Here is a 23,579-nt window from a genome sequence, read left to right on the forward strand (position 1 = left end):
AGACTTTTTTTGCATTGCTCGCAGGTGAAATGAGGTCTCCAGGGTTTGTCTTAATCCCCGACAGGCATGCCGAAATATGCCTTGTCGGCCTCACACATCTTAGCAGATGCTTCCACAGAGTACTTTTTCACTCTTCATAAATTGGCCGCAGACATAGCAGAATGCGTCTGCCGGATGCATTTGCAGCCTCTTGATGCCCTCTCAGGTAAATGCAGATTTGTATTCACTCAGGCAGCTGGAACTAAACTGAACTGGTGGGCTTAAGGCCCCTGTATTTATACTATTTATTTTACTGGAAAGTTCTAGAAGTTACTCCAAGCTTACTGAATCTATCTGGAATTCTCATTGAAAATACGTACATTTCAAAATATCACTGTCCTGGTCATAAAAGCAAAGTTTGTGGGGAATAATAGCCATTTTCTGTACTTTTGAGGCATACGCAATTAGAAAATAACACTTACTACCCAGGGACAAAAAAATAAATTGTTACACAGTATTTATATTATGATGATAATTTGAATAAAATTTAAAACGTAGGCTTTAGCGTCCAATGTTATTCATACTAAAGCGTTTTGGGTTTGATCGCGTACATATAAATGTGTCGTTAAACCCCGCCACCACCCGAAACAGCCAATTATTTAGGTTTGTCTCGTGAACAACACGAGCCAATTAGCTATTACTTCAGCACATCGCCTGAAGAAGCTGGTTGTAATCACCAGCGAAACGTCGTACTCAATTGTAAATGTTGTGGGTTTACATCAGTGTGCTGAAGTCGTCGCTAACTGACACGTTTTGTTCACGTGACAAACCTTACTAATCGGCTGTGTCGGGTGGTGGCTGGGTTTAACGACACATTCATATGCTGGGCAGAGAGGACGAATGATTAGCACGAGACGAAAAGAACACCAAAGGAATATTAAATACTCCCAATTACAACTGTTGCAGAACACGCGTGCCATCAATGACACTCAATTGATTTTGATAATGTTGAAGTTCTGTGCAAAACTAGCTACTACTGGCCAAGACAAATTAGAGAATCCATCAAAATTGAGAGAAATTATAACCGTTTGGACATCGACAGACTTAGTGCTGCTTGGAAGCGAATAATAAAATAATACATTGTTTAAATGCATACCTATACAGATCACCACACTTGAATGGGGATTACCTGTGCGCATACAATAACAGATACTGCTATTTTAGTACACACAAACGACAGGAGGTACCCAATGTGCATGTCTCATGTGCATGCATAATGTACGTTGATTACCATATGAATAACTCAACCGGCAATGGATAGCCATTGTCATTCATATGCATTGATTAATCCCCCCCCTCGCACGTGAAGGGCTCACAAGTGACGTCATCACATCTACGCCTCTATTTAAGGAACGAAACAGGAGGAGGATTTCTCCACAAACGTGGCTGTCCGCCTGATGAAGCTAGTTGTAATTACTGGCGAAACGTCGTACTCAGATTGTAAATGTTGTGGCTTTGCTCTCCAAAACACCGGTGTGCTGTACTCGTGACGAATTGGCCACGTTCTGTTTACGTGACAAACCTTACTAGTTGGCTGTGTCGGGTGGTGGCGGGTTGTAACGGCACATTTATATATTTACGCGATCTAACCCAACTGCCTCGCCGGGTATGCAGGAGACGTGGGTTCAACCCCGATCCTGACGCCTGCTGTATCTTTGGAGTTGGTGTGTCTCTCTCTCATCATCAGCATCACGGTGGCTAGGATATCTTAACTACCTCGCCTGATATGCAGGAGCTCGTGGGTTCGATCCCGACCCTGACGCCTGCTGTATATTTGGAGTTTGCGGTGTCTCTCTCTCTCCGTGGTCACATGCATTTTTCTCCAGGTCCTTGTGGGTTTCCCCCTCCACATTTAGAATCAACGTGTGTTTTGAGTAATTGGCTCCTATAAATTTACACACGAGAATAAGCAGCTTCGTTGATCTATAATTTGTGACGAGGTCGCTTCTGAAAAAAATACCTATGTAGCTAAGTGGGCCTTACCTGGTAAAATAAACGTAGTCTAGTGTTAGCTTAGTATCTATGCTCCCCACCTTAACCAACCCACGCTGAGCAGCGTGGTGAATTATGGCCAAATAACCTCCCCACCCAACCCCATCGGATCAGCACAGATAGTGGAGGCCCTCATCCAGCAGTGGATTGACAAAAAACGGCCTGTACGTGTCTATTCTCGTGCCACAAATTGATTTAACAAGAACCGAGCAGGCTCATTAATTATAATAATCAGCATCATCAATGTCAAACACACGCAGCTTGAAGACGCTGCCCGATGTCTCGTGATCGCTTGCAGATTAAAAATGTGCGCATTATCCCCCGCCTCGAATTGCTCCGTCACCCACGCTCCCGGCTCCTTTCTCCCACTCTCAGTGTGGCTCTCTCTCTCTCCCTTGGCTCGCGTTCCATCATTAGTCGCTTCCGCGTGTCACAGCCCTTCCAACTGACATACACTTGCCCCAGTGTTATTTCCTTTTTGTTCTTCTTTCCTTTAACGGTGAGTTTGACGAATCGAGATGGAGTTGCTTAATCGATCCATGGCATTATCCCTCCCTCCCCTCTCCCGTCGTGTCGTTTTGTCGAGGCTAAAGGGATTTGCTGCTCGGACGTTGAGGTGGTACAGCCCTCGGCCAGTGGCGGAAAAATTCCACATTCCCATGGCGGGGACGAATCTCTCAGCGCAACCTCGATCCGCGATATTGGGAGCTGCTGGCTCCACCGATGTAGTCGAAGCTGCTCGTGCGACTGCTGTGCCGTGTGTGTTACATACTTTGTTCTTTACGCGTTCAAGTGTAATCATGGGCAAATAAACCACACACACACACGCAACAGTTTGCTTTAGCCATTCACAAACGCTATTTATTTCATTCCTCGTGAAAACAAACGAAAGTGGAAGAGTGGGTCACTTGAGAAAAGTTTGTGATTGGTACTAAGGGCATGGGCAACACTATTAAGTGATGTACCACACCAGGCAATCAGAGCCTAATCGTGGCTATAGTCATACACCTACTAACAAATGAAAACTGAATCATTGATCTAACCCTAACACTTGTCATACTCGTTTGATAATTATAATAGCTCTACCAATAATCCACACCAGACGAGCCAATAAGACCCCCATCACGTCCCTATCACTCGCCACACGAGCCAATACGAGCCTCATCATAACCCTACCCCTAACCCGAACCGCATTAGTCAATCAGAGCTTGATCATAGCTCTACTCATAAACCTGCAATCCAATCAGAGCCTAATCATAGCTCTACCCATAACACTATCCATACTTGCCAATTAGATCCTTATCATAGATCTAACCCTAAACATACTAGCCAATACAATAACCCCAACTACACAATCCTTTAACCCCTGATTATCTTCATGCATCTTTTTGGTTCTTTCGGTAAAGTCACGTAGAAGGGAAGTAATAAAATAATAAAAATTAAACATAATAAAACAATTATGTTTTATAAAACATAATAAAATAATTATGTTTCATTTTTATTATTGTATTACTTCCCTTCTACGTGACTTTACCGAACGAACCAAGAAGATGAATCCCTGCAGTCACGAAAGCTTTAAATCGAAATTTCTCTTCATGCATTCATCCATTTTCACTTTGATTACCTCTACACTCACATAAATTACTGCACCACAGTAAACACTTCCTGTGGCCAGCTCACCCGCAATGGAGCTGATCTCATCCAGCTCGCAGAAACGGAGCAGGCCTGAGCCTGGAGAGGCCTTGGATGGGTGACCGCCATCCATGAAACAGCTTTGTGATGGGCTGGGTAGCAGATGTCACCACAGCAACACGCATCATCATCATAATCAACGTTTTTTGGGTTTAAATCGCGTTATTTATAAATGTGTCGTAACCCTCCACCACCCGACACGGCCACTCAGTAAAAAAGTGTCACGTTGACAAAAGACAAATAGTTCACTGCTTTAGCCCACCGGTGTGTTGAAGCGTGAAACCACAACATTTACAATTTGAGTACGACGTTTCGCTGGTAATTGCATCCAGCATCATCGGGCGAAACGTCGTACTCAAATTGTAAATGTTGTGGTTTCACGCTTCAACACACCGGTGGGCTAAAGCAGTGAACTATTTGTCTTTTGTCAACGTGACACTTTTTTACTGAGTGGCCGTGTCGGGTGGTGGAGGGTTACGACACATTTATAAATAACGCGATCTAAACCCAAAAAACGTTGATTATGAATAATATTGGTCGCGAAAGCCTACGTGTTAAACGCATCATTGTACTGTACTGCACTCCATCCCCTATGCTCCCCCACCTTAACCAACCCAGGCTGACCAGTGTGGTGAAGTATGATCAAATTGCCCTCCATCTGATCCCCACAGATTGGGGAGGCCCTCATCCAGCAGTGGAATGACACAAAATAATTACTGTACATGCACTTCAAATATACCCAACACCCCCGGTCGCTGGACCACCCCGTCTCCCTCGGTTGTACATTCTATTATTATAAAAGCACGGTGTTTTGTTTGTCCGTTTGTCCTTCAACTAAAGTATGAGGGCCTTTCAGAAGGCCTGAATCAAAAAGTTATAGAACGTGGATCCCCCCCCACCCCCCTCCCCCCAGGATGTTGGGGTAAAGAAGTTGATCTAACAGGGTTCCAAAAATTGTCGACTCCCCCCAACGTATATGTAAAGACATTTATTTTGTCGGCATCAATGCCTACACGCCATACACACAATAGAGTCAGTAGTATCTGCACTAGTTGGCGGGTGGTGGGGTGGAAGAAAGGAACGTCAGTGGGGATGAGGCATGAAGCGTTGAGAAGCGCTCCGCAGGAGTTAGAAGAAGGCGCCCGCAGGCCGGCGAAATTCTCGGAGTTTAAAACCCCATCTGGGCCCCCCGTACGCCGAAATAATTCAGGAAAACGAAAGGGCGTGTAACGCGGCCGCGCGGCGGTTGTAGGCGCACGTGGAAAAGAAAATATTACAGAACATAAAGCACACTTGGCAATTACTGTAATCCATCACGTACAAACCATATCGGACAACCCAGCACTTATCCGCGGTTTTTCGCTATCACTCAGAACTCTGCCCATGTAAAACCCGTAAATGCTACATCTCGGGACTCGTCGATGGTATCACAGTGGCGTGAGGAATGTTCCACCCACCAAGACATTAGGAACCACTTCCTCATCGCCACCGTCTTCCTGCCATCGAACTACCATGCATCGACGAGATAACATCGCGCGGCGGCGAGATGTATGGAGGAGGTCGTGGGTTCGATCCCGACCCTGACGCCTGTACATTTGGACTTCTCTCCCCGTGGTCGCATGGATGTTTCTCCGGGTCCTCCGATTTGTCCCTCCACATTTATAAACGTGCGCGTAGACTATTTGGCTGCGATACACTTCCACGTGATAAGCCACTTAGATGAGCTATCATTTGTGGCCGGGTCGCTTTTGAAAACACATTCCTGTGGAGGGAGCTGATAGGAACGTTGGGTTGCTCGGTCAATGGCCAGGGTCAATGGCGGCGTGGTGTATTCCGCAAATATGCCCGACTGTGAGGGCGGGCACAAGCCAGCGTGAGTAGGTTAAACGTTGAGTTTCATAAGCGCACTACGGGGTGACCAGCCCCTCCCCACCCAGCCCCACCCCTCCCACCTCCCACCCAGCCCCACCCTCCCCACCCAGCCCCTCCCCACCGTCCCCTCCCCACCCTCCCCTCTCCACCCAGCCCCACCCCTCCCATTTTTGGATGCTGGTGTAACCAGGAGGTTCCTACCAGTAAAATAGCTACATACAGTAGCTTAGTGGGCCTTACCTGATACAACAAAAACATGATGTTTAGTTGAGGTAAGAGTGCCTGCCCAATAGGTTTTGTACCGGCGCAGGGTCCGTCCGTGTGCCATCGCCAACCACCACCACCCTGCGGCCAACGTGGCCATAACGTGACGATAACCCAGCGACGGGCCGTGTCGCGCTTCCTGCCGATGAGTGGCCCCTGAACCGGACACAACGATGGTCTCTGGGCCATCCTTCCGCGCTGCTGATGAAGCTGCTGCTGCTGCCTGGCTCGGCGAGATGAGCGCACGATAACACTTATAATGATTCCATTCTCTTCCTCTCCCCCCTCCTCTGTTCCGAACATAGATGGACTCGTCCATCTGAACAACTGCCAAATCGCTGTCCGTGGTGCTGAAGTTAGGAAAAAAACCGCCACTTTTTTCACATTTTCTTGCTGTGGATTTCACACCTGATGATGATTGCTTGTGTTGCAGTCGAAACGTCGTGAGAATTTTATTGTTTTACATTTTTATTATTTTATTGTTTCCCTTCTACGTGACTTTACCGAAAGAACCAAGAATATGAATCCTACACTCGGCAGCACTATTTGGGTTAAGCCAGTGCTTAATTTAATCGGGGAAGGTCCGAAATTCTGTTCCGCAAATTACGCTGGCACGCCACATCCATCTCGCCTCATATTATCCTCGCTGCATCTCTCTACGCCTGTTCGGAGGATGGACCAATAGTATACAACTATATAGGATTATTATGGATAGGCGTCTCTCATGCCAATAATTCCTACTCCGTGCCAATCTAGCGGTGTTTTCGGCAAACGTTGAGTAGGAAACGAATCCATGGTTCGCGCTCATCAGCTGCCATCATCGTTTTTGCGACCATTTTCTGGGACCCAGGCAGGAAACAACAATTCAGACGTGTTTTGGGTTTTTGAGTTTAAACAAAAAATTATTTAAAACATTAAATCGCAATTATAAAATTCATACATTAATAACAATTCCCACCTAAACAAATCCCCGCGTTAATCTTAATGATGGCAAAAAGAGCAAATCGACAGAATTAGAACACAGTCACCATTTCTATTTTTGGCCATAATTGCCTGGGTCATTAAAATGCCATTTTGTTTACGACAGTGCCCCTAACTGTTAAACATATTCGCTCAGTTCATAATCGAGACGAACCCTGCATTGATGAAACGAAAAAACATGTGCGGGGTAAGCCGAGTGCTCGGTTAATTGCTCTGCGGCAATTTTTCAATGATGGGCGAACAAGCCACCTTTGCGGTGTCCCAGCTCACACCACTTTTAAATCATTGACATCTCCCCTTGAAGTGACTGCTCCCTTTGAGAGATATGCCTCCATGTCAGAGCTGGAGACAGCTCAATTATGCCTCCATGTGACGTGTTCACATGCCCATTGTTTCCACGTGTACTGGCACACGGCGGGTAAACAAGCGTGGTGGTTAGCGCGCTGTCCTTTGCAACGGGTTGAAGATGACGGTGCGAACTTATTAAATCTCCCTACGCCTCTTGCCACCCGGCAGTGTGAATGCGTGAATGGGGTTGACGTCACAGTTAGGCAATCGGCAGGTCGCCTCTGGCGGGGTCAACCGTGGGATACTCCAATCTCTCCCACTGTGCCTGACCAGTGTGGACGAGCAGCCCACCGTACCCTCTAGCAGGGGAAGTCTACAGCTTCCTCGAGTGGAGGCACTTCGGCCAGCGTTGTAGTGAGCAAGCAATCACAGGGCTGCGAATTTATATTTCACTCTATACCTGAGAACCCTTGCCAAGTCTCGAGACTGAATGAAAAGCCTCGACTGAATCTCCTCTTTTCCCGCATTGATGCGGGGGGGGGGGGGGGGGCTGGGGGAGTGGTTAGGGAATAATAGAGGTAAAGGCGCAGCCCTGCAATTTCTTGCTCACACCACTGCAGGCGGAAGGGCCTGGCTCAATTTTGCTGTGTGACGTTCAGCCATGCGCAACACAAAAAGGGGATACGGAAATTCATTAGCCGCGGGACTCTTATCCTCTTATCCGCAACCAAAAGAAAAAACACACAGGTAAAATAAAGTAAGTCCCACAGATCGATTACAGGCCACAGATAATGGGTGTCGCGGTTATGAGGAGTTTCACCGCATGAGCAATGAAAATGTAAGGCATGAATGACAACACACGTACGATGAGTATCCGGATGCACAACGTTGCAGTACACTGAATATGTTCATTACACACAAACATCCTGCTACAAATTAACAACAATACCTTGCTGATCTTGCCAAGGAGCATAAACCATCGTGCGAACGCCGGTGATCCTCGTTGCAGCATTTCGCTGTCCATCGAACAAAGATGGTCACCGCATCGCGCGCTTTCAGATGCGCTTCTGCGGCCGTCTGGAACGCTCTTCCTTCCGATATTTGCAAGCCAGTGGAGCTGTGCACTTTTAAATCTAGGTTGAAAACTAATTCCTTTAGAACTGCTTTTGGTGCTTAGTTTGTTGTCCTTCCCCCGCACGTATGTACGGTGCGAAAGAAATTCTACATACATACATATACATACATACACATACACAATGACCCCGGCTTGCAAAGCCCTGAATACTTACGCCATTACACGGAGACAGACCCATGTCTCTGTGCTATTATTCCAATCTGCCCTCGTTGGAACTGCACGTACAGGGCACAAGGGATCATGCCCTAATGCACCAATACATTGCCTATGCATGTGTGAAACTGTCCCTTGTAAGGATTCCTTGATTGCGCTATATATATAGGCACGCAGCCTATGCATGCAGTGGTGGTGAATTTGGCTGATTTAGAGCAATTATTTGCGATGAATGCATCTGTATCATGCACTAAAATCTGCATTAGTGGAGGGTCACTCCCGGTGTGTGTCTCGTGAGGCTTTAACCGTCGTCGTCATAGGTTAAAGGCGATGCTCCAGGTTATGGTCAAGTCTGTCCTCGGGCTTCGTTTAGATTTGTGTTTGTGACGCCGATTTATGCATGCGAATTGCGGGCGGCATTACACGCAGCATAGTGTAACGATGCCATGCGGGGATTTAATGCGTGATACCGTCCGTCAGATCCCGACGAAAATAATTGCTGGATATGAAAATGTACCTTTCAAGCTTCCGGAGAGGATGTCCACCGAGGAGATGGAGCGATTAAATCAGTTCGTGTGCAGGTGCCAGATAGATGTGTCAACATCGCAGGATTCGCGGTGGCTCTGGGAGGCCTCCATCCAGCAGTGGATTGACCATGGCTGACGGCAGTGCCTCTCGCTCGTGCAGCGATTTTGTATCCGCTGCGGTGGCGAAGTGGTTAGCGCACTGCACTATGAACCCCGCGACCTGATTTCATTACCTGACCACGGATCCCACTTCCCCGCCCTCCTCATTCTCAACCAACTGCTGGCTGAGGCTCCACGACCGAAGGAAGGCCACACTGTATGTCTGTGTGCATGCTGAACTTCCTTCGCACCGTACGTAGCCAACTGTGCTGATCGTAGGTGCGGGGGAAGAAAAACAATGTAGACACAAACAGCGTGTAGGTCATGGGGGGGGTCATTTGACCGTAACTTCAGCATGCCAGTCAGTGCGGGCTGGGGAACACATAAGGAAGCAGACGTGGCAGCATGGAAGCCCCCGTGAACAAATCATGTTGCTGCAAAGCCCTCTGCCGCTCGCCGTGTCGCCCCGCAGCCTATAGCACCCGGTTGTGCACGGTGGTCACCAATTCCCAGATCTGTCTCGCCGAGCAGACAGCGCTGCCCCCTCCCAAAATTTGGACGTCGTGTTGTGCCGCTACGAACGTGTCGGATCATTGTTTGGACGGCGACTGCTAATCCAGACGCAGGGACCGTGCATTAAGGACACACTCTGCGGGACGCACCTGGCACGCGTTCGTTTAAATGCCGCAGCTCAATGGATCGCTCTGGGCGCTCGGCGGATCTTGTCGCGGCCGCACACGTGGGTGGAGATTCAATGTTAAAATAATTAGAAATTGATAGGGGGATTTGCAACACTAAAGATGCCCTCTCTCTCTCTCTGTGTCTCTTCAACGTTAGATGTATTATGCTGCGTGATAATATTTCAAGAGTCATTCACAGTTCATTGAGTGATTCGTAGACTTTTACGAGATGAGAACCCTTTAAGAAATTCGCGACCCTTCTTCCATTGACACATCCGAGCCGTGCTGAGCGTAAAACGGTCGCGGTACGAGTGGTTTTCCTCCGGGAATTTTGCCGGTCCGAGCCAAAGCCACACCGTGAAAACCAAGCTGAGTAAGCATCCGATTGTTTTTCTCTTTGTCGGAATGACTGGGTTGAATAATGCACGTGGCACAATGACAATAGGTGTCAAACTAAGCATTGTTTTGACACAGGCCACCCTTGTGTTTACCCGGTGGAACAAAGGTGATGATGATGATGATGCTGAGCTAAAATACTCACCGAGTCAGCGCTGACGTGTGGGAAAGTGTCCTTCTTCATAAGAGCATCACGCGTGAGTCAGTTGACGGTTCACAGTTGCACAAAATAATGTGGTATGTGCTGTGTGGGTACAATAAGTGGTTGAGGTAAAGGCCCAGCCATGCAATTGCTTTCTTGATTTGAAGCTTTCGTGACTGCAGGAATCCATACTCTTTGGTTCTTTTGGTAATGTCACGTAGGTATAAAATAAAATAAATCACGACGTTTCGGGCGTAACACAAGCGTCCATCATCAGGTGAGAAAGCATGGTCGCTGCTGAGGCAGACTGTTTTAAAAGGTTTGAAATGGGTGTAGCTCAGGGGTTATAAAGAAGTGGCCGGGGCTAGTGATGTTAATGTGAGAGATTAGCATGTAACTGTAAGATAGGAGAGCGGCCTCCTTGACGAGGGCACGGAAGTGGCTATGTTAATGTGAGAGATTAGCACGATGTTAATGTGAGAAATTAGAGGGCACGGAAGTGGCTATGTTAATGTGAGGGATTAGCGTGATGTTAAAGTGAGAGATTAGAGGGCACGGAAATGGCTATGTTAATGTGAGGGATTAGCATGATGTTCATGTGAGAAACTAGAGGGCACGGAAGTGGCTATGTTCATGTGAGGGATTAGCATGATGTAAGTGTGAGAAATTAGAGGGCACGGAAGTGGCTATGTTAATGTGAGAGATTAGCATGATGTTAATGTGAGAAATTAGCATGATGTTAATGTGAGATATTAGCATGATGTTAATGTGAGAGATTAGCATGATGTTCACGTGAGAAATTAGCATGATGTTAATGTGAGAGATTAGCATGATGTCAATGTGAGAAATTAGCATGATGTTCACGTGAAAAATTAGCACGATGTTAATGTGAGAAATTGGCATGATGTTGATGTGAGAGATTAGCATGATGTTAATGTGAGAGATTAGCATGATGTTAATGTGATAGATTAGCATGATGTTCACGTGAAAAATAAGCATGTAACTGTAGAAAAGGCGAAGAAGAGCGGCCTCCTCGACGAGGGAGTGCAACCCAACGGGTGTAATCCGAAGGGCCTGTGAGTATGAAAGTGACATGCAATGACTTTGCTTGCACCACTGCTGTCGGGAAGGACCTCCACTATAAATAAATAAATAAAACAGTTCCAGAGAACCCCATCGAGAGGACGTTTGGCCTACTCTTTCATGTTGGCCCGACGTCTGGGAAAAGGTGGAAAGTACAATGCAAGTCCCATGCCCGCTGACCGTCACACCGCCGTGGCGACATGGGCATCACCGTCCCGATGTTGATTTCGCCGTACGTACGTTTCACTCAATGACCTCTACACCGCAACAACAACAACAACAACAAAAAGTACGGCCATCGAGAACGTAGGACAAGGTGGGTTGTTCAACCTTTGTTCAGTATCCATCAGAGGTCGCAAACGGGTTTTGATTCCTTACCCGTACCCGTACACGGCCGCACCAGGGTCACAAACTGGTACCCGTACCCGTACCCGGCCGGGTATGGGTACCCGTACGCTACCCGTACCCTACCCTACCCTACATGAATGACAAATGGTTACTCATCGTTGACTCACGCCCTACCCGTACCCGGCCGCACCAGCGTCGCAAACGGGTACCTGTACCCGGCCGGGTCCTGGTAGCCGGGTATCGGGTAGGGTACGGGTATCGGGTACCCGGTTGCGACCTCTGGTATCCATTCTTAAAAAAAAAAAACACGCTCCCCCTCCCCGCCCCTCCCGCAGCCCACCGAGTCTATTTAAAAACTGACTCGAGGATACTTTTAGCGGCACTCGCACTCGCGCACACCGGCATCTGCACGTGCGCGCGCACGCGCCCGACAAAGCGTTTCACGCGTCCGAATTAATAAGCCTTTTCTCCGACTGCGACAAAGAATAATACGGCAAGGTGTTACGAGACACGTGACACGTGCGGAGAGAGAGCGAGAGAATAAAAATAAGTCACTTGACAGAAAATCGGAGTGGTCCAAAATTAGTCCCGGCCTTCCAACATCGCTTGGCAGTTTGCATCGCGCGGCGCGCGGAGTGACTTTTCGTTGGCGGAGGACGCGCGCGGAGGCGAGAAGTTCGCATGGAGTGGCGAGCCGATGAATATTCCTCTCCCTCTGTCATGAGCATCAACTCCCGGTGGAAACGGGGACCTGCGCAAGCGAATTACGATGCAATTAGCAATCTGTTGCGGGTCCTCATCCACCCCACCCCCCACCTCCACAGGATGCACGCAACCGCTGCACAGGGGATCTATTCTGCATTTGCGCAGCATCCAACTCGCCCGAACTGTGTGCGTGTGACAAACTCAGCCGACTGACAATCCGGTCACTCCTCAATCCTTTCCGAGAACGACCTCCATGCGGACGATAGCAATGGGCCGTTTTGTAACGGCTGAATGCCTCCCCACGTCGGGCATGTGCAGTTGTTTGACCATACGTCACCCATCTCAATATTGTCCTGGCAAAAAAAGCGTCCCGCGGATAGATTGCAATCCCCTTGTTCTGAGACAACGCAAGAAGTCGTTGGGACAAAGACGCCTCTCTGTTGGAGGGAGACCTGGCTCGTAAAAAAAAAAACACGAAAAGCATCTCCGTCATTGATCCCGGGGCCCCAGTTCTCTTCCCAAATATCTCAACTCCGCACGAACCCTCGCCTTCATCCGCGAAACACCTCGCACATCCCAGCTGCCTCTGAACGCACGCCTGACGGCCCCACCTTGCCTTACATTCTCAATCGTCACCTCCGACATCCATCAGCCGTACCTTTTTTGGTTGTTCTTGCGGCACAGAGGTTATTGAGTGAAACGCACACACGGCGATTTTCACGTTGAGACGGTGACGCCAATGCCAATAGCGCCTGCCTGGGGTGCCGTCACGGCGGGGGGAAGCTCATCGGTCACCGGAGGTCGCATGGTTCGATTCTATCCCCCCTCCCGCCTCCCCCGATCGCAACGGTCGAACCAACCAATGGTGCGTTGTGCTTCCAACTCTTCCCAGACGTCGGGCCAGAATGGAAGAGTAGGCCAAATGTCCTCTCGAGGGGTTCCCTGGAACTGTTTTTTTTATTTCTAGTAGAGGCCCTTACCGCCAACAGCGGTGCAAGCAAAGTAGTTGCACGGCTGCGCCTTTACGTTAACCTCTGCATTGCACCCACATAGCACGTAGCGCAGCGTCGTGTGCAACTCGGCATCGTCGGTGCCTTGATCACACACTCGCTCGACCACGGGCAACTCTCAGCCCTGCAGGCTGCCCCCATAGCTGCTGCTGCTGCTGCTATATGTCTTCCCCTAATACGACTCCGGTCCCTCCAGCTGGCTCCCAATCCAGGTCACACACCGATGTCAACATCGCACGCTTCGTCCGCCTTCAACATCCTCCACCCTCTCGTCTCGCCCCACTCCCCTCCATGCACTCTCCTACCTCTCCCCTCTCATCTCACTCTACTCCCCTCCACGCACTTTCCTACCTCTCCCTTCTCATCTCACTCTACTCCCCTCCACGCACTCTCCTACCTCTCCCTTCTCATCTCACTCTACTCCCCTCCACGCACTCTCCTACCTCTCCCCTCTCATCTCACTCTACTCCCCTCCACGCACTCTCCTACCTCTCCCCTCTCATCTCACTCTACTCCCCTCCATGCACTCTCCCACCTCTCCCCTCTCATCTCACTCTACTCCCCTCCACACACTCCCCTACCTCTCCCCTCTCATCTCACTCTACTCCCCTCCACGCACTCTCCTACTTCTCCCCTCTCATCTCACTCTACTCCCCTCCACGCACTCTCCTACCTCTCCCCTCTCATCTCACTCTATTCCCCTCCACGCACTCTCCTACCTCTCCCCTCTCATCTCACTCTACTCCCCTCCACGCACTCTCCCACCTCTCCCCTCTCATCTCACTCTACTCCCCTCCACGCACTCTCCTACCTCTCCCCTCTCATCTCACTCTACTCCCCTCCACGCACTCTCCTACCTCTCCCCTCTCATCTCACTCTACTCCCCTCCACGCACTCTCCCACCTCTCCCCTCTCATCTCACTCTACTCCCCTCCACGCACTCTCCTACCTCTCCCCTCTCATCTCACTCTACTCCCCTCCATGCACTCTCCTACCTCTCCCCTCTCATCTCACTCTACTCCCCTCCAAGCACTCTCCCACCTCTCCCCTCTCATCTCACTCTACTCCCCTCCAAGCACACTACTACCTCTCATCTCACTCTACTCCCCTCCACGCACTCTCCTACCTCTCCCCTCTCATCTCACTCTACTCCCCTCCACGCACTCTCCTACCTCTCCCCTCTCATCTCACTCTACTCCCCTCCACGCACTCTCCTGCCTCTCTCCTCTCATCTCACTCTACTCCCCTCCACGCACTCTCCTACTTCTCCCCTCTCATCTCGCTCTACTTCCCCCCCACTTACTCTCCTATCTCTCATCTCGCTACCCTCCCCTCCACTCACTCTCCTATCTCTCATCTCGCTACCCTCCCCTCCACTCACTCTCCTATCTCTGCCATCTCATCTCACTCCTCTCCCCTAAACGACATCTCTGCTCCAGCAACTAGCACTTTCTGTTGAAGTCCACAATCAACCTTCTCTGAAAGGCAGGTCACTAATTCTCCTCTGCTGCCCCCATGGTCTAGAGCTCCCTTCTTACTGCCATCCATGCTGCATACTCCCTGCCCCTGTTCTAGTCTCGTCTCAAGAACTATGTATTTCTGCCTATGACTGATTACCTATATTATATATACATATGCCTACTGGTTCAGAACAGATGTGGCCACATTTAGACGCTAAATAAATCCTCACTGGATTGGGGCGTCAACCGATCAAAATGCAGAGTTGAAAACATAATAAACGTCACACAGTGTCGCGGTGGCAGCCTCTAGAGTGCAATGCATTATTAAGACGAAAAAAAAATCCATTGCATGGCCAAGACCTTGGACCCAGCACTCCGTAGAACCAGATGTAATCTCAGGTGGCTGGCCCAGATCTGAACCCAGCATCTCAGCGCTCCCTGCTCAGTGTCTGACCTTAGCTCAACGTCGTCACCCCTTGAGCCAGCAGCCAGATCTGGGTGTTGTTGTTGCTGCTGCTGCTGCTGCTGCTGTTGTTGTTGTTGCTGCTGTTGTTGTTGTTGTTGCTGCTGCTGCTGTTGTTGTTGCTGCTGCTGCTGCTGCTGCTGCTGTTGTTGTTGTTGCTGCTGCTGCTGTTGTTTGTTGTTGCTGCTGCTGCTGTTGTTGTTGTTGCTGCTGCTGCTGCCCGCAATGCGAGAGGTGGCGGTGGCTTTGGGAGGTCATCATCCAGTAGTGGATTGATCCTGGTTGCTGATGATGATGATGTTGACAATGTATTCATACACAATAACGTAGTGTATAGTGTAGTGTATATTAGTGTAAAGTGTAGCAGTGTATAATGTAGTAGTGTATAGTCGTGTATAGTGTAGTGTATGGTAGTGTATAGTAGTGTATAGTGGTGTATAGTAGTGTATAGTGTAGTGTATAGTAGTGTATAGTAGTGTATAGTGTAGTGTATAGTAGTGTATGGTAGTGTATAATAGTGTGTATTGCAGTAGTGTATAGTAGTTTATAGTGTGCAGTGCAGTGTATAGTTGTGTGTAGTGTAGTAGTGTATAGTAGTGTATAGTGTAGTGTATAGTAGTGTATAGTAGTGTATAATGTAGTGTATGGTAGTGTATAGTCGTGTATAGTGTAGTGTATAGTGTAGTGTATAGTTGTGTATGGTAGTGTATAGAGTATAGTAGTGTATAGTAGTGTATAGTAGTGTATAGTGTAGTAGTGTATAGTAGTGTATAGTAGTGTATAGTGTAGTGTATAGTAGTGTATAGTGTAGTAGTGTATGGTAGTATATGGTAGTGTATAGTAGTGTATAGTGTAGTAGTTATAGTAGTATATAGTGTAGTGTATAGTAGTGTAGTGCTAGAGTCACCAGGGAAAGTGAGGTCTAGACCACCCTACTCAACATGCTGCCACCGCGACCCTCAGCAGGACAAAGCGGATTGAGAAACTAACGAACGGATGTCAGGCGCCTTCCATATCGCTCACATCAGATAGAGGCCACAGAGACCACAGTGCAATCTGGGTGTCTGGTACATTATCCACGAAGTGTTAGCCACATTTGACATTGCGCAATGTTTACCACGGACTGGCAAAGGAAACTTTCTTTTGTCATTTTGAGCCAGAGGCCCAAAATGACTCATCGACGGCCTTCGGGTGACACGGACTCCTGATAAGTGTATCGCAGCATTATATCTCTAAATCACAAACGTGGGCGATAGCAAGGTCACCGCGGTAGCTTTTGTAAGAGAGAGAAAGAGAGAGAAAAACTGCCACGCAAGAAGTGTGTTCTACTGAGATTTTATTTCGGAGCGAAAAAGTCTTACGCGTACTTATGCATGCATGTTGAACCGTGCTAATCGTAGGTGCGGGGGAGAAGAAGAACCAGGCTAAACACACACAAATCAGTACACGATATGAAATGCCTACGCAATATGAATAGGCAGTGTCCGTGAAACAAGATAAACATATACACAGGGGAAGGCTTTCCGCCCAATGTGAGACACTGCCCATGTTGGACACGAGTCGCATTCTCTATTTTGCCTCGAGGGGGGTTTACTCGCCTCTTTCAATCACTGCAATAAGGGGGCATCTCTGAACCGCAGAGCGCCGCTCACCAGAGGTCACGACACGAAGGCTTCGCCCTGCCCTCTGCTGGCGTGACGCTGCCCTTAAAGGCAGATGTCGCAAACGGGTTTTGATTCCTTACCCGTACACCTGTACCCGGCCGCACCAGGGTCGCAAACGGGTACCCATACCCAGTCGTACCCGTACCCTACCCGTACCCGGCCGGGTACCTGATTGCGACCTCTGAGATGAAGCCATGTTGCAGGCGCGGGTGGGTTGATTCTAGGAACTTGAATTGTGAGAAGAGACAAGACGTTGGGAAATGAGTGACAAACAGTTACTCACCAGTGACTCACGGCCTACCCGTACCCGTACCCGGCCGCACCAGGGTCGCAAACGGGTACCCGTACCCGGCCGGGTACGGGTAGCCGGGTATCGGGTAGGGTGCGGGTATCGGGTACCCGGTTGCGACCTCTGCTTAAAGGTCAGCGTCTGCGTGGAAATCTGCATACCGCGACCGCCGATGCGTCGAGGACGACAGCGAAGAAAAACGTAACCAAATGCGACGATGGCGAACGGCTCGGGAAAGGTTAAGCGAGAGGCCTAAAGGACGGCCGATGAATGCGATGGACTCGTTGAGTTGCAATGCCCCGGGGGGAAATGCTCAGCAACAGATTTGGAAATGATGACGACGATGATCTCCAAGAGCGGAGAAGCCGATGCCCCCCTCTCGCCGCTCTGCTAATCACCATCACGTAGCGATCGCTTCACACCGGGTGCACGTGATCAGCCCGGGGATCAGAACGTGAGTCTCGGGGAACTGATGCTACACAGTCGTCTACTTCCACTTAAGAGCAGCCGCCTAAGTGTACGTATGCTGAACTTCTTTTCCACCGTACGTAACAAAACCGTGATAATCAATCGGACGTGCGGGGGGGAAGGACAACAAAACTAAGGACAAAACGCAGTTTTTAAGAAATTAGTGTATCAAGTGAAAATGCACTCTCTCACTCGCGGATCAAACACGTTAAACATTTGAACGAATAAACTTGATTTGAAGCTTTCGTGACTACAGGAATCTATTCTCTTTGGTTATTTCGGTAAAGTCACGTAGGGAGAAAATAAAATAAATCACGACGTTTTCAGGCGCCCGAAACGTCGTGATGTATTGTATTTTATACTCACGTGACTTTTACCGAAAGAACCAGAGAGAATAGAACGAAAAACTTCAAATCCAGATTAGAATAGAACGAAGGTAAAGGCGCGGCCATGCAACGGCTCACGTAGTCGTAGGAAGATCGTGAAGTGGCTGGACGGGGCAAAGGGAAGGAAAACCTCCGCGCGGATCATTGTGTGGTCGTCTTGGGGCAAGCGGCATCGCCATGGACTTTGCCAGCAAGGTTTCTAAACGTCACCATCATCATCGTCATCACGATTTCTGGGCAGATAGCCCGTCATTTGTTTACACTTTTCTCTCTGTCTTGTGCTAAGATGCCCAAATAGCGGCCACATCTTTCTGGCACCAGTCTCTGATGTCGTCGTCGTCGTCAAACTATTCTCTGTTAGGTTTCCCTATCTCTATGGTTCTTTACATTTTTCCAAACAACACACGTTTAGTGTTCCTGTTCTTGTCCATCCTACACGTGTGTCCAAACAGTGCCAGTTTCCTTCTCATCGCTGCCTTTCATCATCGAGTCGTCTTCCTCTACGTGCAACCTTTTTTATTACTTCTACGCTGCTCACTCTTTGGGCCCAGCTTAGATGCAGTGTGCTTCTTGTGGCAACACATTGCGAGTGCCAATGTCGTCTCTCTGTCAGCCCTTTTGTCATGGCCAAGTCTTAAAAGCGTTACTCTTTGGTTATTTCGGTAAAGTCACGTATAAAGATGAATCCCTGCAGTCACGAAAGCTTTAAATCGAAAAATAAAATAATAAATTAAATTCTAGCATACGACGTTTCGATTGCAACACAAGCAATCATCATCAGGTATAAATGAAATAGAAACACAAATCTAGTATACTTAGAAATGTAATGTAATACAACAGAGAGTCGGATAACATAACAGTCAACACCCTACCTGGTTGATTACGTTCTTCCTAAGAATGCTAAATTTGAGAGAGAGATAAAACACAGAACCAGAGACATATAGACAGACATATAAGCAGAGACAGATATCACAGAGATACATAGAGAGAGAGACACATACATAGGCACACAGAGAAACCACGCCTCTGTGTCGAGGCCTTAAATAGAGAGAGGGGGGCAGGGGCGGAGAGAGAGGGAGGGGTTAGAGAAATTAGCATGTCAATGAGTGGCACGCTGCAGAAGCTTGAACAAGTAAACCCATAAAAACAAAGTTTTTCACTATAAATCCTTTATATGCGTGGCGGCTAGAGTCTTCTCGTCCTCTGGCTTGAGATGGCTGTCACCTATGGGTCAGATGATTGTCTGCCAGTATTAAGCAATTGGTAATTAAATATTTAATTTGTTTTCCCTAAACAGTGTAAAATTTTGGGAACTTTTTTTCACGAACATTAATTGTCTCGCACAACGAGTCTGTGTGGAAAATGTCAGCTCGATTGGATCACGGGAAGTGAGTTCAAAAACGACCGAAAGATTTGCACGGTCGTAAGCAAGCAAGCACGCAAACAAGCAAGCAAGCGAACTTAATATAAAGGATTTAAAAAGAGGAGACAGGGAGAGAGACACACTGAATTAAATAACCTAGCAAAATTTCGAAACGTAATGTAATGCAACACAGAGAGTCGGTCAACACACAATTAACGCATAGCCTGGTTGATTACGTTCTACCAAAGATTGCTAAATTAGAAGATTAGTGTGAAATTTTAAAGAGAGACAAGATACAAACACGAAGAACAGACAAAAGCAGAGAGGGAGAGAGACAACAGCCGAGACACACTGAGAGAGCAGAACATAAGAACGACACAACGAGTGGAGACAGAGAAAGTACACTAAATCAAATAGACCTAGCAAAATTTCTAAATGTAATGCAATGCAACACAGAGGGTCGGTCAACACACAATAAACGCATAGCCTGGTTGATTACGTTCTACCAAAGATTGCTAAATTAGAAGTTAAGTGTGAAATTTGAAAGACACAGACACGAAGACCGATACACAAGCAGAGAGAGACAACAAAAAACCCAGAGAGAGAGAAAACCCAAACTTAGAACTTCCCCGTTCATCGTCATCTTACAGGGCACGTTCCAGAGGCGCAGAGCATCTTGATGAACAAAAAAAATAGGATTTAGCTTTCCTGGAAATAACACAGCAGGTGTTAAGATGTTCAAATACCAGATAGACACCTGTTTCAAGGCACCGAGTTTGCATTAACCACACATGCTTGTGCTAAAACATGCAAACAAACATTCTCTGACTTAAAGCTTTCGTGACTGCAGGAATTCATATTCTTTGGGTCTCTCGGTAAAGCCACGTAGATGGAACAAATAATACAATTAATAAAAAATAATATCACGACGTTTCGATCGCAACACAAGCAATCGTCATCAGGTGAAAAATATAGCGGGAGAGCTGCTGAGAATATTTTTTTTCACCTGATGACGATTGCTTGTGTTGCGATAGAAACGTCGTGATATTGTTATTATTTTTCATAATTTTTATCATTTGTTCTATCTACGTGGCTTTACCGAAAGACCCAAAGAATATGAACATTCGCTGGTAATATATGCATTGCCCTTGTAACTAATTGGCCGACACCAGCGACAGCCTTCTTCACGGCCTCGTGTCACCAGTGTTTCAGACCAGAGAAGGTGCCATGGAGAACAGTGCATCATTTTGATACTGGCACGAAAAAACAAATCCCATAGACAGATTATAGTTGAGAGGCATACACCTGCCTTTCTCTCAACATAACATACATTTTTAGATCCATCAGCTGACATTCATGGGCTTTCCAGGACAATATCACTCAGCAGGATTTGTTTAAGAATGCAAGCAAAACGAGCTGTGGGGTGGCCGGCTTCAACCTTCAGGGTTAGTTTTTTCGGTAAAGTCACGTAGGTTAAAAAAATAAAATTAAAATTAATAAAATAATAATAAATAAATAATAATAAAATACCTACGTGACTTTACCGAAAAAACTAAGAGTATGAATCCTTGCAGTCACGAAAGCTTCAAATCTAGAATCTTCAGGGTATCATCATCATCAGCAGCAGCAGTAGCAGAGCCAGCCTTGTTAAACAGATACTGCTGGGCTACTATATGTGATGAGCGAGGGCTCTCCATCCACAACACGGGGCCCTTTTCAGCACAACGATCGCGCTATTATATACGTCAAAAGGTGCACGCCTGCAATTGCTTGTCCACGCTCTTGTCGACAGAAGAGATTCCACGAGAGGGAAGGTCCACATATAAAACGTCTAAAGGGTGGGTATTTTGGCCAATTCGTTCATGCTCAACAGACATCTAGGCAGAGGTAGGATTCCTTACACTTTACCCAATCACACAAAACCACATGCCGAGCCACTAACTCGGTGTGTACCCGTTTACACTGCTGGGGTAGCAAACATTTATATATAAATATATAACCAGGCGACGTTTCGGGCAATGACGGAGAGGCCACAGCAGTCGGTGTTTGCCACTGAGGCTGAATTGAAACATCGCTCAAAACCCAGACTATGAATAATCCCCTGAGCAGTCCGCTCATGCGAAATATTGTGTGTGTCCCTGCATCGTGGCTGCGTTAGGCATAAGCTAGCATAGGGGTTCATCGAATATCAGCTCAAATCACAATCAACAGAAACGAGTCAATTAGTGTAATCTCTCTCATCTATCTCTTGCCTGCATCTCTTTACTCTCATCTAACTAAGTGTTTGTGGGAAAAAAAACAGCTTTGCAGCTCAACGGATTGCTCCAGTATAAATAAAGATTCTCATTCTGTTTCCATCTCATGGCAAGTGACATGGATCTAGCGCAGTGGTTCTTAAGCTTTACTGCAGCAGCCCCTTTAGTTCACAATCGTTATATGTTTTTATAGCGTTAATGAATACATAGCTTTGACGACACAAGGTAGTTGTACTCACGTGCCCGTACTTAATTGGTCTTTCGATTATTTACCTTCTGAAACAATCTGGCCCTGTCTCGCACCCCCAGAAAGGGGCATATCGCACCCCCAGGTTAAGAACCACTGATCTGGTCGGAGTGCGTTCGCCACTTGTTTCAGAGATTCGCAGTTCAATCCCGGCAGGCCGCCCTGGTAAATACTGCGGGCGTATAAATCATTTTAAAAAAATCTGCACCGCCTGCTGCTTCACAGAAGAGACGAAGCTCTCAAACAACGTGGAAGGGACTCAGCGGGGCCAGAGGCGTGTTCCACCGCACACGCGGCCAATTATTTTTCGTCGAGATTTCTCGATATGCTTTCTGTCGCGGTGGCCACTCGATGTGCCCCAGTTAAACGACACGAAGCCACGTTTGCGCAAATCCACGAGGACGCGCATTGGAGAGACTTCAAAAGAATGGCCCCATTAATACAATTAGCCCCTCGGATTGGGGAAACGATCCATTCTTCCTCTCGCCGTGATCGCGCAGGCTTTTGTAAACGGGGCAGAAAAAGTTGCCACTAAACAAAAGGATAGGGACATGAAAGTCCGTTTAATATTGGGTCACTTCTCTCCCTCGTCTCCCCGTAACCCCCTGTTCCTCGTGGATGTTTAAACATACAAAAAAACGTCTGTCATTACAGTCGAAGAGCCACACTGCTGGACAAATGCCAAAACAATTGAAAATAATATCAACGCTCCGAAGATGAGGTTTAGTTAAAGTCTCTTGGCCCTACAGGAAGACAAATGCGCGCCAGTGAGCTGTGTGCGCATACAGAATGGCTCGTGAAAAGTCCGTCACGGCACAGTGAGCCGGGCATATTTAAACATGAATCACGTTGGGTTTGTGTGTTTTTTTTAAATGTGTGTGTGTGGCTATGCTCATGAAGAGTTGGTCACAGGGAGCCAGGGAAAGACATCCACAAATCCTCACTTTTCTGCTCAAATTAATGTACAGTACCGTACTGTAAAGGCAAAAAGGTTAAAGGTGCAGCCCTGCAAATGCTACTGTCCTACTGGACATCTGTGTAAAATAGCTTCATAACTCATCGGATTTCTCCAGGATAAATACAGATTCCGATTACGGTCACGCCACTGCTTGGCAGAACGGCCTCTAATCTTGACGACGCCTAAGAGAGCATCTCCACCAACAGGGTATTGGGAACAACTCCCTCCGCGCTGGTCACACTTCCTGAAAGAGTTGAACACGTGGTAAGGCTTTCGCGACCAATATCATCCATAATAGAGGGTTTTTGGGGGTTAGATCGCGTAAAGATATAAATGTGTCGTTAAAAACCCGCCGCCACCCGGCATAGCCAACTAGTAAGGGTTGTCACGTAAACAGAACGTGGCCAATTCGTCACGAGTACAGCATACCGTGTGTTGGAGAGCCAAGAAACAACATTTCCAAATTGATCAATGAATTAACACGAAGCCCCCCCCCCCCAAAAAAAAAAAACACACCCAAAATCGATCGTAACGAGCAGATCGCACAAATTAACGTGCAATGTTGCCGCGAATGCCTTTGAACAAATGCCTCGACTGCAATGTCAGCTATCCCAAGGTCC

Source organism: Lampetra fluviatilis, chromosome 49 (assembly GCF_964198595.1).
Source record: "Lampetra fluviatilis chromosome 49, kcLamFluv1.1, whole genome shotgun sequence".
In the NCBI taxonomy this organism is placed as follows: Eukaryota; Metazoa; Chordata; class Hyperoartia; order Petromyzontiformes; family Petromyzontidae; genus Lampetra; species Lampetra fluviatilis.